The sequence below is a fragment of the Melopsittacus undulatus genome, chromosome 5 (genome assembly GCF_012275295.1).
Source record: "Melopsittacus undulatus isolate bMelUnd1 chromosome 5, bMelUnd1.mat.Z, whole genome shotgun sequence".
In the NCBI taxonomy this organism is placed as follows: Eukaryota; Metazoa; Chordata; class Aves; order Psittaciformes; family Psittaculidae; genus Melopsittacus; species Melopsittacus undulatus.
In genome coordinates this window covers 9,134,875-9,150,297 of record NC_047531.1, presented here as the reverse complement: position 1 = coordinate 9,150,297, position 15,423 = coordinate 9,134,875, and positions in this window count along the sequence as shown.

Here is a 15,423-nt window from a genome sequence, read left to right as displayed (position 1 = left end):
TATTTGATGACATTTATGTTACATTGTTGCACCTGATTTTAGCACAGAAGTACTCTTGACTGACATGATTGAAATAGAATTTTGCAATAGTTTGAATATGGCTGAAAAATATTTTTACTACAATTTTAGATTTTAATTCTCTCGATCAAATAGAACTGACAAAGCTTCATACACATACCACTGTATCACAATATTTAGAATAGTTATCCTTACAAAATTAGCCAAATTTTGTGAGGAATTTTTGTTTTGTTTTTTTTCCCTTGTTACACAAAATGGATACGATAGCATTGCTTATATAACCACACAGTAAACTGCATTGAGAAAGAAACTTGGTCAAAATTGCCTTTTTTAGGGGGTTCCTATGATGTGATAATGGAGATTTCTTCCAATGCTGCTGCTGCAGCACTCGCTGAAAGATAATGGCTTCCTTAGCTCATTATTATCTACTCACACATTAATACGGAAGCTTTGAATTGGGCAAATTTTAAACAACAAAATTTAAGTAAGATGAATTCTGTCCAAAAGGCAAAGCCTTATGTCACGCAGAAGAGTCCATGAAGAAGCTCTTCAGCTACTGGTTCAGTGGAGTAGTGACTCAGAGCAGCCCTGTGGAGAAGAACTTGGGGATATTCTAAACAGAAAATACACATTTTAAGGGAAAACCTTCTAACCCAAACAAGATGATACCAACAAATGCTCTTCCTTGTTTCACAGGCATCTCTGAATCGGTATTTGTAGAATAATAACTAGCAATTTTTATCTTGCAGTTGTTATCATTAATAAAATTTTCTCTGGTGGGAAGAGACAGACAAGTGACAGTAAATGTTGCTTAGAGATGATTTAATGTGTGTGAGTTCAGCATATATGTGGGCTGAGTTAGTCATGCCTACCTAACCATTAAGCGTGTATTAGATACATAATTCCATTTCCCCCATTACATATTATGTATTTAATTGAATCTGGTTGCACTTTTACTACTTGACTACAATAATTTACTTTAATTTCAATTCCATAATGCAATTTTAAGAAAAAAATGTGTGGTAAATTTAATTTGAAATATCAGAGTCTCAACTCTGTCTTTTTTTTCAGGCATGGATCCCAGGGAAAATGCACAATGAAAGAAAAAAAAAACAAAACAGATTGAGGAGTTAAAAAACTACTATATCTTCCCATTCTCGAGGCATGGGAACAATAGGACTTTTTTGCTTGTGCAGTGAATAGTGGTGCTGAAGAAGTGGTCAATGCAGCCAGGATGTGGAAGTGGAGAAGGCACATGTTGCTTCCATGAGTGTGGGGGAAGCGAGCCCACGGTGAGCACTGAGAAGAAAAGCCTCTGTTATTGCACTGAATACATGCTGCAGTGCCATTGAATTCAACCTCTGTCTTGAAGCTGGTGTTTCATATGAATAATTTGTGTTGATTCCACTGGAGAATAACCCTATATTCAGGTTTATGCCATCTCAGTACCTATCTTTCAGGGTGACTCAAACCCCTGATGTTTCATGGCTGTGTTACCCATTAAAAGTACTTATTAGTTCTAATTTTTACCTTCACATATTGTGATTTTTGTTTGCAAGAGCACAGAGGCACATTTTGGCATGTAATAGAAAATTTCTTCATTGCATTAAATTTTGCATCAGCACAAGGCAAGCAAAAAAGTATAACCCCAAGTAAATAGAGGGTGTCAGGTAACATAGGAGGTGAATAGGTGTCTGCAGGCTTCACCACCTCATTGTGCTATTTAACTCAGCATCGTGGCTCAACAAAACTATTGGGACTAAAGACAGGTTGCAATAGTGGAGTTGGACACAAACATAAAACAGAGATAACAACAGGAAGAAGATATACCAGGGAAGATGAAAACAAAACAGGGTGAAGCAAGAAAACAAAAGAAATGAAACAATTTTGTGGGTTGTTATTTATAAAAATATCCTCATTTATACCTGTATGCATTTATATTTCATTGTTCTTATGCAGGTGATTCTGTATGTTTACAAATGGCACTCAGTTGAATAACTATTAGCACAAAAAAAAGTAGCCAAAAGATGTTGGTACTACCTATTATGAATTAAAATAAAAATTAAATTGGTTATTTGTCAATTCACATTTTCTTTTCTGGTGCACATCATACCTAACAGCACCTGTTTCTCATACAATCTTCCTGCTTACTTGTAAAAGTCTATGGAGAAAAAAAAGTAAGTATTTTTTAAGAAAGGCCTGTCACACAATGTTGAGCACTTAAACCAAGTGCAGCTGACACTTTCGTGGTTTGGTAAACCTTTGCTCATATTTGTGCAGCATCTTCATGTCATCAGTGATACCCTCATTATAACACCTAAACAATGAGTTATTTACAGATTTTAATACTATTCAATGATAACTTGGCATGTGAAAATAAAATACTCCAAACTTTTCATATCTGAGGCAATGAAATGTACAGCATTAGCTGTGCTGGCAGAAAAAATAACATGATGCCATGTGAGACTTCCAAGATCAGCATGCAGAGTTAATTTATAAAGTACCCTGTTAATTTATAAAGTACCTTTTTTTTGTGCACAATCATGAGCCTTTCATTCATCACTCACTGCTGAAAATAACTTCGATCTTAAAAGCGCATTCACTTCCCCTAAGCTCACCACAGATATTTACAACAATGCTGGAGACATTCTTTGCACTAGGGAATCTCTCTGCACAGGAATTCCTGGCAACAGTCAGGCTTTCCAGCTTCTCTGTTTCCTAGCAAGGAAGGGTTTTTTTACATATGGACACTGGTTTTTATGGCATTTATTTTTATGGGCATACAACAGTCACACTCATGTCAGCTGACAATCAAGACAGTATGCCAATCCAGAAACATCTCCAAAACCTGGTAAAAACATATGTTACTTTCTATGATATCAAATTGATTAGTTGGTCTTTGTAAAAAATTTTGAAATTAAAGTTATTTATAAATAATCAGCATCAATACAATAGAGAATGGTTTGTCATATTGCTCAAAGCTGTGAGTCTGCCAATTATGCAAGGCATTTCATGCAAAGTTTAAATCAGAGACTTTAGAACACAAAATTTTCTAATAAATTATCATGAGATTATAAAAGTGATGCCATTCTGTACTTTACTATTGCTTACAATTAATATTATTTATTAATATCTATTTTTGTGCCTTCAGGAACTCAGTAACTTGTATCAATGCTGGGTATCCCACCATAAATAAAAAAATGCGCTGAAAGAACTTTAGAAACTGTCCATGTGCTGTTTGGTATAAGGAAGAACTGGAAGAAAGTTAAGGTGCTGGTCCCGTATCCACTGAAATGATGCCTATGGGGTTTACTTGGTAGCGTCTTCCACAACTCAGATAATATTATTATAAACTACTTTTCTATGGAAAGATTCATAATGCACCAAAAAAAATCTTAAACAGATTAACCTCTAAGAGACCTTTAATCTTATTCACAAGCAGCTCACTGGGCTATACTGGAAATAGACTTGAGATATATTTATCTATGTGTACACAAATTTCCCCACCCCTACTTTGTAAACCAAAATAAATTTCCAGCAAAAAAAAACAAATTTGATGGGTGCCAAGTTGCACCACTTGCTTCTCTGGATGTGGAGAATTATTTAAGCAACCACGGATATCTTCCAGCCTTTGGTTTTTTTCCCTCTTCCCCACCCGCTAGTACACCCTGGGGATTGATTTCTGTACAGGATAGAATCTGCTGAAGCTACATCATAAAGTTTTGATAATGAGGATTTTTTCCTGTGATGTTTTCAACACACGTACATTCCAGCCAGAGGATCGTTGTGTATGAGTTGGTGTATTGCTCTTGGCACTGCTGCTCAAATCAGCAACAAGGCCCTGCCACTGCCCATAAATTACACCATGAGAAAATTACTTTCAACCAGCTATAAATGGACAATTATGAAAGGCTATGCATTGCCATCCTCAGGCTACCAGTGATGCTAAAAGTATGAGTCTGTAATGAGAGATACATGCTGACAAGAGTTTTGTTTTTCATAGAATATGTTAACTCTAAATTTCCTTCAGAATCAGAAAAAAAAAATTAGTGTACAGAATTTAATGTAAAGAAAACATGACCATGGCAATTACCTGGTGTTCACGTAGGGAGAAAAGTTCTTTCCCTGGGTAGCAAAATATGACCGCTCCTATTTAAGCAAAACAGCGGAAGAAAATGCATGTGTTCTTGCCTTTTCCAGAAGCTAGATATGAATGGTAACTCTAAGTCTGGAGATGACAAGTGAGTCTAAGCCTCTCAGTGAAACTGATATTTACACCTCTTACAAAGTTCAAAACTCAACAGGAGTCTCCTCTTTGTCTTTTCAGTGCTTATTCTTGCACAAGAGTTCTGCCACAAATATATAAATCATAAAATCTCTCACTTATAAATTCCTTGGTTTTGAAAAAGTGTATACTACTGTTTTCCTCTATTGTTCCAAATTCTTCATTAAAAGGGCATTTCTGAGGGGTGATGCCTGGAATAGGGGTTGGAACCTTGAACTTCAAGGAGTTGTTTTGAGATCTGTGGTGTGGCAGAAACATTCTTGCTTAAGGAGATTAAGTTGTGAAACCCTGTATGTCACTACTTTCATGTCCTATCAAGGATAAATAAGACAGAGAAAATTTAGGCATCACAGCAATCAGTATAAATCTAAAAATTAATAGGATGTAACGAGGCTGTTAAATGGATGCAGACTCTACTAGCCCTGCCTATACTACACAGGAAAAAAAAATGTTAAAACTGCATCTTTCCTTCCTTAAGCATCAGTTACTAACATGAGAAGTAAATCTTGAAGCCAAAAACAGTAACAGATGAATGATCCTGTCAGGCAGCTTGTTCTTATCATCCCAGGGCAAAACTGGAAAGTTTGCAGGGCCAGAGCAGAAACATGTAAACTGTCGCTATTTCTGCTATTGTGGTCACTATTGGCCTAAGTTCTTTTGCAGGAGAGAGGCATCTGAACACATTTATATTTGCCTTACATGGTACAACTTCAGAGCATGTTTTCTAACCCTTAAGGAACAGGTTCCTTGTGAAGCACATATTCACCTCATTTTACAGGTTCATATATGTGACTGACAGACAATGTGTGCTAAGCAGAAAGAGACAAGGGAAATGAGAGAAGGAGGAAGAGATGAAATGATTGATGTAGTTCTGTGCTTTAATTACAAATCACCCTTTGCGTGATGACAGTTATCCGAATTTAGCATCATTACACTTCCCTTGGGAACTTTCCTATTAAGCCCCAATTATGTGAAATATACCTGACGGTGGTAAAACCTAATGCATTTCCTGATTATAGCAGCACAGGATAATGATGTGAACATGTTTCTTGCACGTTTCTTGTACATGTTTCTTGTATGTGTTCATGTTTCTTGTATCAAAGGATACAGTTTGGCCGTGGTTTTAGAGGCCCAATAACACATTCCAAACTTGAAGATTTCTAAAACACGAATGAATATTTTAGGTCAGATTTAAGGTCATCTAAAGCATTTTAAAGGTGCTGAAAGAATGGATAACATTCAACAATGGATTTTTAAAGACTTAAGCCCCAGTTTTTCTTTCACTTCATTTTCTAAGCTGTCAGTGGCATGAGAAGTGTTTCTTCAAACACCTGACTTCAATGCTAGAGTTTATTTGTGCAGAGTAAGTTTGTCTTATCAGCAAATTCAGCAGATTTTTGCGCAGTCTGGTGACTCTATTATAAGACTGGTCTGTTGTCACAGAGTTCTTATTCTGAACTGTATATAAAATAGTTCTTAGGAAAAGGCACATGAAAGCATGAATGTATCATGATGTATAGCAGGATGACTCAAAATGCTGAGATTTCCTTTTTGATCTGACACAGGGAAGTGTCTTCTGACTAAAGGAGATGCACTTAGCTAATAGACATACTGATACTGTGAAAATTTTATTAGAGGATAAACAGCCAAAAGTTTGAAGCAGTAAAAGGATCTTTGAAATTTTAACTTCTTCAAAGAGTAGAACAACGTGAAGCAACTAAGGACAGAAATTTTGGACATATGTTAGTTCTCCCATTCTGGAGGGCATCTTTGTCTATTTAAAAGCAGACATGCCATGTTGATCTCTACTAGACTTCCTTAGACTTTGACAAATGTAAAAATAAGCTTGTCAAGATAATATTAAGACTCATTGCTCATGGGTATAAACACACAATGAACTTAGAAGCTGAAGAAAAATTAAAGCACAGTATTGTCAGTGGAGCAGCTAGATAATTTTTCTCTATTATTCAATTCCCAAATGTAAAATTGAGTTGCTTTCAAAAGCAAAAAAGTAATATAAATTAAAATATGATGAAGGCCAGAAAAGGCTAAAAGACCATAATTACAAAAGAATCATTTGCATGAAAAAAGTAAAATCAATCCTGAATCCTTAAAACAGTGAAAGAAGCCAGGCATTAACATACTTTGAAAATCTAACAGAACTGAATAATAAGTTCTTTAGACTGTCATGACAGATCCTGTTTCATACTTTATTAATTAGCTTTGTCAGTAACCCAATGCTTATAAATAAACTGAAAGGTAATCCACGTACTTGCCAAATTTATTCTTTTGATCAGAAGTTGCTATTTTTCTCCAAATCATACCTATTCATTTGAAATAAATGTTTCCCATCAGAATATGAAATAATCAGCAATCTGTCTGCGTGGAGAGTTACCTGTAAGGTTAATCTCTTTTTCTAGTGTCTTGTATTCTTGTTTGCTTTATATACGTTTGTTATGTTAAGTGATGAGTAATTTGTTATGTTAAGTGATGAATAATTAAGGTATCACCTCATGGTTTCATTTATCTGCTGGATGACCATCGTAGTCCTCTGATAATGCAGAAAGTGACAAAGTTAAAATGAAGGTTTTGCTAAAGTATAAACCAGTGCCTTAGGAAGTAATGTAATTGATTGTTTTATTTCTGAGTTGTAACAGCAGTCTCTCCGTTCCAGTCACACATCATGATATGCTTATGCAGGTGTTCAAAATAGTACTAGTACCTCTAGGTATAGAAAATACAACAAAGATGTTATTTATTCATTTAAAAAATGCAGCTTCAAGGGAAACAAGGAATTAATGGTTATTTTTGGCTGAAACAAAAGCTCTAAACCATGTCAAGTGCTTTAGTCATGAAACGTAAAGGAATTTCAAACTGTTCAACTGCTTTGGCATTTCTGAAATGTGTAGACATATTGGAACACTAAAAACCAAACAAACAAACCAAATAATAACCCCCAAACCTCCCTCACAATAAGATGTGCAGAACTTAAAAAAAAAATATCCTACTGCTGCTACCTTTATTCAAACAACGTTTCTGAGGCTGGGTCTCAGAATCACAACTACACCGAAACGAAAAGGATTTAACTGCTGAAGATCTTGGTCTTGCACCAGCATCACCTAACATTGATTTGAAAAACAGAAAGGAGTTGGTGCGTTGCCTTACCTGGTTAAACCAGATGTCATATACATAATCCATGTATAATCCACTTAGTAGATCCAGGCTTTTTCTGTCTCCATGTTGTCTTCTAAGTAATGAGTGACTATTAATAGTAATAGTAATAATACAAATACTACTACTACTACTGCAAGTTATTTGTGTGGGATATACCACATTTTTAGCTGAGAAACTCTCTGAGTCATAGATCTGTAACAATATGAGTATTGTCAATTCTTTATTCTCGGTTCTTCTTTAGTCACTCGGTAATAGCCATTCCCATGCATGATTACTACTGGACACGCTAATTACTGAAATTAATCATTGATTAGATCCCTTATTACACTTCTAATATTCTCATGCCTCATCTAAAAAGCTGTTTGCAGTGCTTAGCAAAATCAAAGAATCATAGAATCATAGATTAGTTTGGGTTGCAAAGGACCTTAAGATCATCTAGTTCTAAACCCCTGCCATGGGCAGGGACACCTCACACTAAACCATATCAACCAAGGCTTCATCCAACCTGGCCTTGAACACTGCCAGGGATGGAGCATTCACAGCCTCCCTGGGCAACCCATTCCAGTACCTCACCACTCTCACAATAAAGAATTTCTTCCTTATATCCAATCTAAATTTCCCCGTTTAAGTTTAACCCATTACCCCATGTCCTGTCACTACAGTCCCTAATGAATAGTCCCTCACCAGCATCGTTATAGGCCCCCTTCAGATACTGAAAGGCTGCTATGACGTCTCCACGCAGCCTTCACTTCTCCAGGCTGAACAGCCCCAACTTTCTCAGCCTGTCTTCATATGGGAGGTGCTCCAGTCCCCTTATCATCCTCGTGGCCTCCTCTGGACTTGTTCCAACACTTCCATGTCCTTTTTATGTTGAGGACACCAGAACTGCACACAATACTCCAGGTGAGGTCTCACGAGAGCAGAGTAGAGGGGCAGGATCACCTCCTTTGACCTGCTGGTCACACTCCTTTTGATGCAGCCCAGGATACGGTTGCTTTCTGGGCTGCGAGTGCACACTGAAGCCGGCTCATGTTCATTTTCTCATTGACCAAGACCCCCAAGTCCTTCTCCGCAGGGCTGCTCTGAATCTCTTCTCTGCTCAACCTGTAGCTGTGCCTGGGATTGCTCCAACCCAGGTGTAGGACCTTGCACTTGGCATGGTTAAACTTCATGAGGTTGGCATCAGCCCACCTCACAAGAGTATCGAGGTCCCTCTGGATGGCATTCCTTCCCTCCAGTGTATCAACCGAACCACACAGCTTGGTGTCATTTGCAAAATTGCTGAGGGTACACTCAATCCCACTGTTCATGTCACTGATAAAGGTGTTGAACAAGACTGGTCCCAACACCGATCCCTGAGGAATACCACTCATTGCTGGTCTCCAGCTGGACGTTGAGCTACTGACTACAACTCTTTGCATGCGCCCATCCATCCAGTTCTTTATCCACCGAGTGGTCCATCTATCAAATTGATGACACTCCAATTTAGAGACAAGGATGTCATGTGGGACAGTGTCAAAGGCTGTGCACAAGTCCAGGTAGATGACGTCAGCTGCTCTACTCCTGTCCATCAGTTCCGTAGCCCCATCATAGAAGGCCACCAAATTGGTCAGGCAGGATTTTCCCCTAGTAAAGCCATGCTGGCTGTTACCAAGCACCTTGTTGTTTTTCATGTGCCCTAGCATGCCTTCCAAGAGAATCTGCTCCCAGATTTTGCCAGGCACAGAGGTGAGACTGACTGGTCTGTAATTCTCTGGGTCATCCATTTTCCCCTTCTTGAAAATGGGGGTTATATTTCCCTTTTTCCAGTCATCAGGAACTTCACCTGTCTGCCATGATTTTTCAGATATGATGTTCAGTGGCTTAGCAACTTCATTCACCAGCTGCTTCAGGACCCATGGATGGATTTCATCAGGTCCCATGGACTTGTGTATATTCAGGTTCTTAAGATGGTCTTGAACCAGATTCTCTCCTACAGTGGGCCCAAGGTCTTCATTCTCACAGTTCCTGCATCTGCCTTCCAGGACTTGGATGGTGTGATAAGAGCATTTGCCAGTGAAGACCGAGGCAAAGAAATCATTAAGAACCTCAGCCTTCTCCAAATCGAGGGTAGCCAGTTCTCCTGATAGCTTGCGGAGGGAGCCTATGTTGTCACTAGCCTTTTATTTGCAATCCCTTCCTGTTATCTTTTACATCCCTAGCCAAGTTTAATTCTAACTGGTCCTTAGCTTTCCTAACCTGGTCCCTAGCTTCCTGGACAACATCCCTGTACACTTCCCAGGCTGCCTGTCCTTGCTTCTACCTTTTATGTCTTATTTTTCCCTCTAATTTTCCTCAGCAGCTCCTTATCCATCCAAGGAGGTCTCCTGGCCCTCCTGCTGCACTTCCTTCTAGTAGGCATATAACATACCTGAGCTTATAGCAGGTGATCCTTGAATATCAACCAACAGCCTTGGCCCCCCCCTGCCCTCTAGTGCTATATCCCTATGACTATTTCATCCTAAGATTCCAGGGGATATGTTATATGTTCTTGATCACATTTTATTGACATGTTACTAAGAATATATCACAGATATAGTTGTCTTTATTTTATCAATGTTTTACTTCTGTGAGGTAAGTGCTAAGCGATTAAAAGAGTAAGAACTTGTTAATTAGCTTTATTTAGCTCTATCTTACTGTAACACCAACTGAAAAACCTCAGATGAAAAAATGCACAAAACATAACTTCTGTACTTTTCCTACATGGATAGTTCCCTTTGTTGAATACATTTCCTTTTTTTGTCTGAAAACAAAACAATTGGACAATGAGAAGTGTTTAAAAAACCAAGATCTGATTGTGACTTCTGGAATTAAGTCTTAAAAGGTGAGGTAGAGCCTGAAGGGAAGCTGGTCCAAATAGAATGCCCAAGAAAAAGTAGTTCATCTTTATCCCAGATTTGATAATTGTCTCTTTTATTAATTTACAAACTTACTCCTGTAGAAAAATAAAGAACATCTTGTTTAGACCCATTGCAGGGTAACAGCTTGCAGCTTAATTTCATATGCTTCATAGCTAGGATATTTTTTATTTCATACTGCCGAATAAAACCAAATTGTAATTTAAGTGCTAACTTAAAGGTCCTCCTTAGCTCTCAGGAAGTGAAAATTCCCTCAGTCCTGCTTTAGAACCAGCTGTCCTTTTCCGTACCATTTTCAAGAAATTCACTTTGGTTATGTCTGTGCTAGGCATCAAGGCCGTAGATAACTTGAGCAGATCAGAGTGTTATCATAAACTCTTTCTTTGGCATTCTGCTAGCCTGTGCCAATTGGTAACATGATATGCTGTGTTTCTCAGCTATGGTACAGGGAATAGAGGCGGCTCTTCCCACTAGGCAGAACAGATGTGGATGTCCTGTTTTGGTAGATGATAATTCAACCACGTGGGTGTGATGTGTTGTATCACTTGCTCCCAGGGGCAGAAAATAGTTCTTTGATAATTACATTTGCCTATAAAGATGCAGCCAACTGGGCACTGTCAGATATGTCACTAGCAGGGTGAAAACCCAGCTCAGTCTGCCAACGACTGCAAAAGAACTTGAAATTTGTGAATTGAAACCCAGCCCCAAAGTAGGGTGAGCAGTGGGACTTCATCTCAAGAGAAGTACAGGCATGGCCCCTTCCTTTCACTGCCCACAGGGAGACTGAAAAACATGGTCACTGAAATATATCTGATATCTTATTTACATGTCAAAACTAAAATGTTGCTTTCTTCCACTGTCTTTTCAGTCCTTGTTCCTCAGCCCTGCAGACAGGGATCCATCTTCCTTCCCTTCCTTTCCCTTCCCTTCTTTTCCTCTTTCTGTTTTGTTTGGGTTTTTTTCTGACAACAGGCTCACATAAACTTTAAAGGGTTTGAGGCCATTTATTCCCTTTTATTCAGAGAAGCAGAAAATCTAGTCACTAGGTAGATTAAGATTTAACATACTGAGGACACTTATGGATGCTACTTCCTAGATGTACACAGTCTTGTACCTTCTCTCCACAATGTTCTTTCTCTTGCAATTTATCCCCTCTCTTCAACAAGAGGTGTGTTTTTACAAATACACATCTAGTATTCCAGGAATATGTTTCAAAAGAGATTGAAACCTGCACTGGAAGGTATGTCCATTTTTCTGGGTCTAGCTTTTCTGGGTCCCTAGGTACAATCACAAAACTAAAGCTAGTGTTTGGAATTGAAAGTAATCACAGTATATTTTTTAATCACCAGTTTGCACTGTCATCTGTCACCCCAACAGCTGTCATCCCTATCTAATCGCCCATTTTGGAATGGGAAAGGAAGCTGTGTTAGAGAAGGCTTGCAGAGTGACATTATGAAGTGACTCCAGTGTTCCATTTGGTTATTCTAAAAATATTTTGCATCATCCCTTTAATGGAAAAAAAATAAAATCTTAAGCAGACAGGCTCAGGCTGAATAATTCTGGCATAAAAACTAAAGTTCTGCTGAGGATTCACGGAAAACATTATCTTGGAAAACAATTCTGTTCATAACAAAAACAAGTTTATTTGAATTTTTCCTCCTTCATATCTATGGGAGTAATCAGGAAAATAAGGTATTTATCAGACAAGTGATTAAATAGTATATGTTTTGTTGCTTATTGCAATCAGGTCTAAAAGTTGAAACTGCTTGTCACTCTGGCCAAAAAAATGCAGATCTTACTACTAAATATGCTACTAGGTTGTTTTTAGAAGCTGGAGTTAGTGACATTAATTTCCTGCCCTTTTGTTACTTATGCCTGTGTGTTATTTACATGTTATGTAGGGAATTACACATTGCTAAACCCTGCTTGGCTGTGAATTCATGCAGTTAGGACAGAAACAGTATAGCACAATGAGGCTGTTTGAATGAAGATCAGATGGGTATGGACTCAGATAAAGAAGGACACATTTGAATGTGTCTTATTTGGGTAGAGAAAATATCTCAGCACAAGCTTGTGTTATGACAAGAGAGAATAATCAAGCAATTTAGGTCCTTTTTCATATGCAAACCCACACCTGCATACCTTTATTAGATGACAGCATGAAAGCTTATGGTAAACATTTTGTCAGATAACCACATCCCTAAACCAAGTAGCTGGAAGCATTGTCACTTGAAATTTCCATGGAACTGAGTCATTTTACAGTGCAGACACAAGAAGTGGTCTTGCATAGTCAGAACCAGATTGAAGCCTTTTACACAAGAAACTTTGGCATGTAGGAACTCCAAAATCTTAACCCAGCATAGCAAGGGGGAAGTACCTGTGTGTAAGCATTCACAAACTGTTGTGGGTTTTTTCTAGTATTAGTTTAGGGAGGACAATTGCCCTCAGCATGCTGGATGAAGCCCTGTGTGCAATAGCCAAGTAAACTGAAGAGCATTCAGGGACTTTATCAGCCACTGGAACCTGAAACTCAATTGAATTTTGCAAATGGTTTCTGACATACTTTGGGCTCAGGCCAGCTAACACTCTCCCAGACAAACTTGGGCATGATTCAGCACTTGCGAGGTCCCATGAAACATTCTTGAAAGGCAGCTTTGCCACCCCCACTTTGGAAACTGCAAGACTTGCACAAACACAGGTTGTTTTCTGCCAGCTGGTCTGTGTGCCCAGAATATTCCTGGACACACTTCATATATTAGGATAAAGGTAGGGAATGAAGATTCAGTACATTTGGAAACTGCTCTGCAAAAAAATAAGGAAAAGGAAAAGAAGAAATAACAAAAACTGAACAGCTTCTTTTGTCTGATATGACCTTCATTTTTTTTCCCAGCCTAGCTGATGATGGACAGTCTGGTTGCTTGTTGTCCAGAACCGTGCTTGAAATTCTTACAATATTTACTTCTTAGCCTGCCAAAGTTTTAAACTCTTGTTCTTGATTCCATCATTCACACTTCTGACCCCTCATCTGGTTGTGTACCTCAAGACTATTAAAAAATGTGATATCTACCTGAGCTGTGTGTTCTTCTAGAATATGTATTTTGTGACCCTATTAATCTATCCTCAGCTTTTACTGGTCAGTTTCCAAGACAGTTTTATAGATTTGGCTTCAACCTTTCCCTAAACAGTTTGAATTTTGCTTAGTTGGGGATGATTTCTCTGCCAGTGTCAGGTCACAGATTACCCACAATTGCCAGAGAAGGTCTGGCTTAAAGGAAGGAGGCTGACCTAAGATAAAATTTTCAGTCTGAACTCACTTTTCCTCTTGGTTTGCCAATACTTGATCTTGGTTACATGCAGGAATCCTTTGTTTTTCTAGGATTTTGTTCCTAGGAAATAATGTTGATTAATTGAAGTCCATTTTAGGAAATAAAAAATCAGACTGGTGAAACAAACAGATTTTTATATACACATGGTGTATGTACTTCAGTACTACTGATAACGTTGCACCTCCACAAAGAAAGAATCAACCTATGTTTACAAGATAAATGAGTTTTTCTTAGGAAACAGTATTTGTCATAAATGTCCAACTCAAAAAGACATCAAAGAAGTAAGCCAGTTTCTCTAGGTTAGGTATCTAACTAGCAACAACTCCAGATATCTAATGAAGAAATGCTCCAAAAAGAAGTGCCTTATTTTCCTGTTCACGAAAAAACTCTATCTATGAAGGCTTTCAAAAGGAACTTCTGTCTACCTGAGTCTTGAGTTTAGGTGTAGTGGTTCATCAACTGGTTTTCCTTATCTACATAGGCAGTATTCTGTCTTGTGCAGAAAAAGGAAACTCCTACTAGTCTGAATAGATCCTCAGTCATTGCCAACTTTGTTTTGTTTTGTTTTATTTTTGAAGCAAATGAGACCATTTACCTTGAAATGGATGGTCTTGTTCAAACAAGGGATTTATGTAGCTTGGGTAATACAGATTGCATTGGTCTTTTCCAGATTCATGAATACAGCACTTAGTGCAATCACCTAGTACTACAACTGTTTCCTGGGTTCTGGGTTTATGTATTCTCTGGGTTCATCTGTAAAAGCTATTTTTCTACTTCCTAGTATCTGGTGCAAGGCTATATTTTTTACTTTAGTCTGAGCAATCTGATAACACTGGTGTTTTAGTTGCTGCTCAGTTCTGCTTACTTATGAAGAACTTCTTAATTTTATGCTCTGCCAGTGAGGAGGGGCACAGGGAGCCATGGGGGAGCAGAGACAGGACACCTGACCCAAACTAGCCAAAGTGGTATTCCATACCACAGCACATCATGCCCAGTCAAGAGAAGAACTTCAAGTAACTTTCTGGGGCACCATCCACATTCTGAAATGCTTTTTCATTCCACACAGCTTGTGAAAACATAAGCTTTTAAGTGACAGTCCTTTGAGGTTCAAGTCAAGGAGCTTCCCCCTTATTCCATTCTGTGTCTTGCTGTCTTTCTAAAAGTTAGGACAATCAAATTTTGAAAAACTGTTTCAACCGATCCAGCCCTATTAACTCCTTTCTTTCTGAGTATTTTAAAGGAACCTTGAGCTGGATGGGGGGCCAGTATAGTTTCATTTTCTTTATCCTTGAATACTTTAAAGAATAAACTATTTGGTAACATGATCTACATGATAGCGTAACAATGTGATTAAGTAGATGTGCATTCTACCTGAATGAACACAGACACTAAACAATGTGAAACTATGAGCAATGTAAAACACATGCCTATCTGCTGTCTAGGTTATCTGTATCACATAAGACTCACACCAGGATTGGACCACGGTAAGGTAGAGGTTGATCATGTTAGAGGTTTGTGAAAGACACCTAATCTGTGTAAAGGTACAGGTACAAGCCCTGAAACAATGAATTTGCAGGAAGAAAGGCGCTAAATCTGTTAATTTTATAAAATAAAAAGAACATTCCTGTACTCCAATCCAAGATATTAAATTCTTACCAATACTCTAACCGCCTTACTAAAAGTAACAACATATCCGATACTTGTATTCAATGATTTCTCCCAA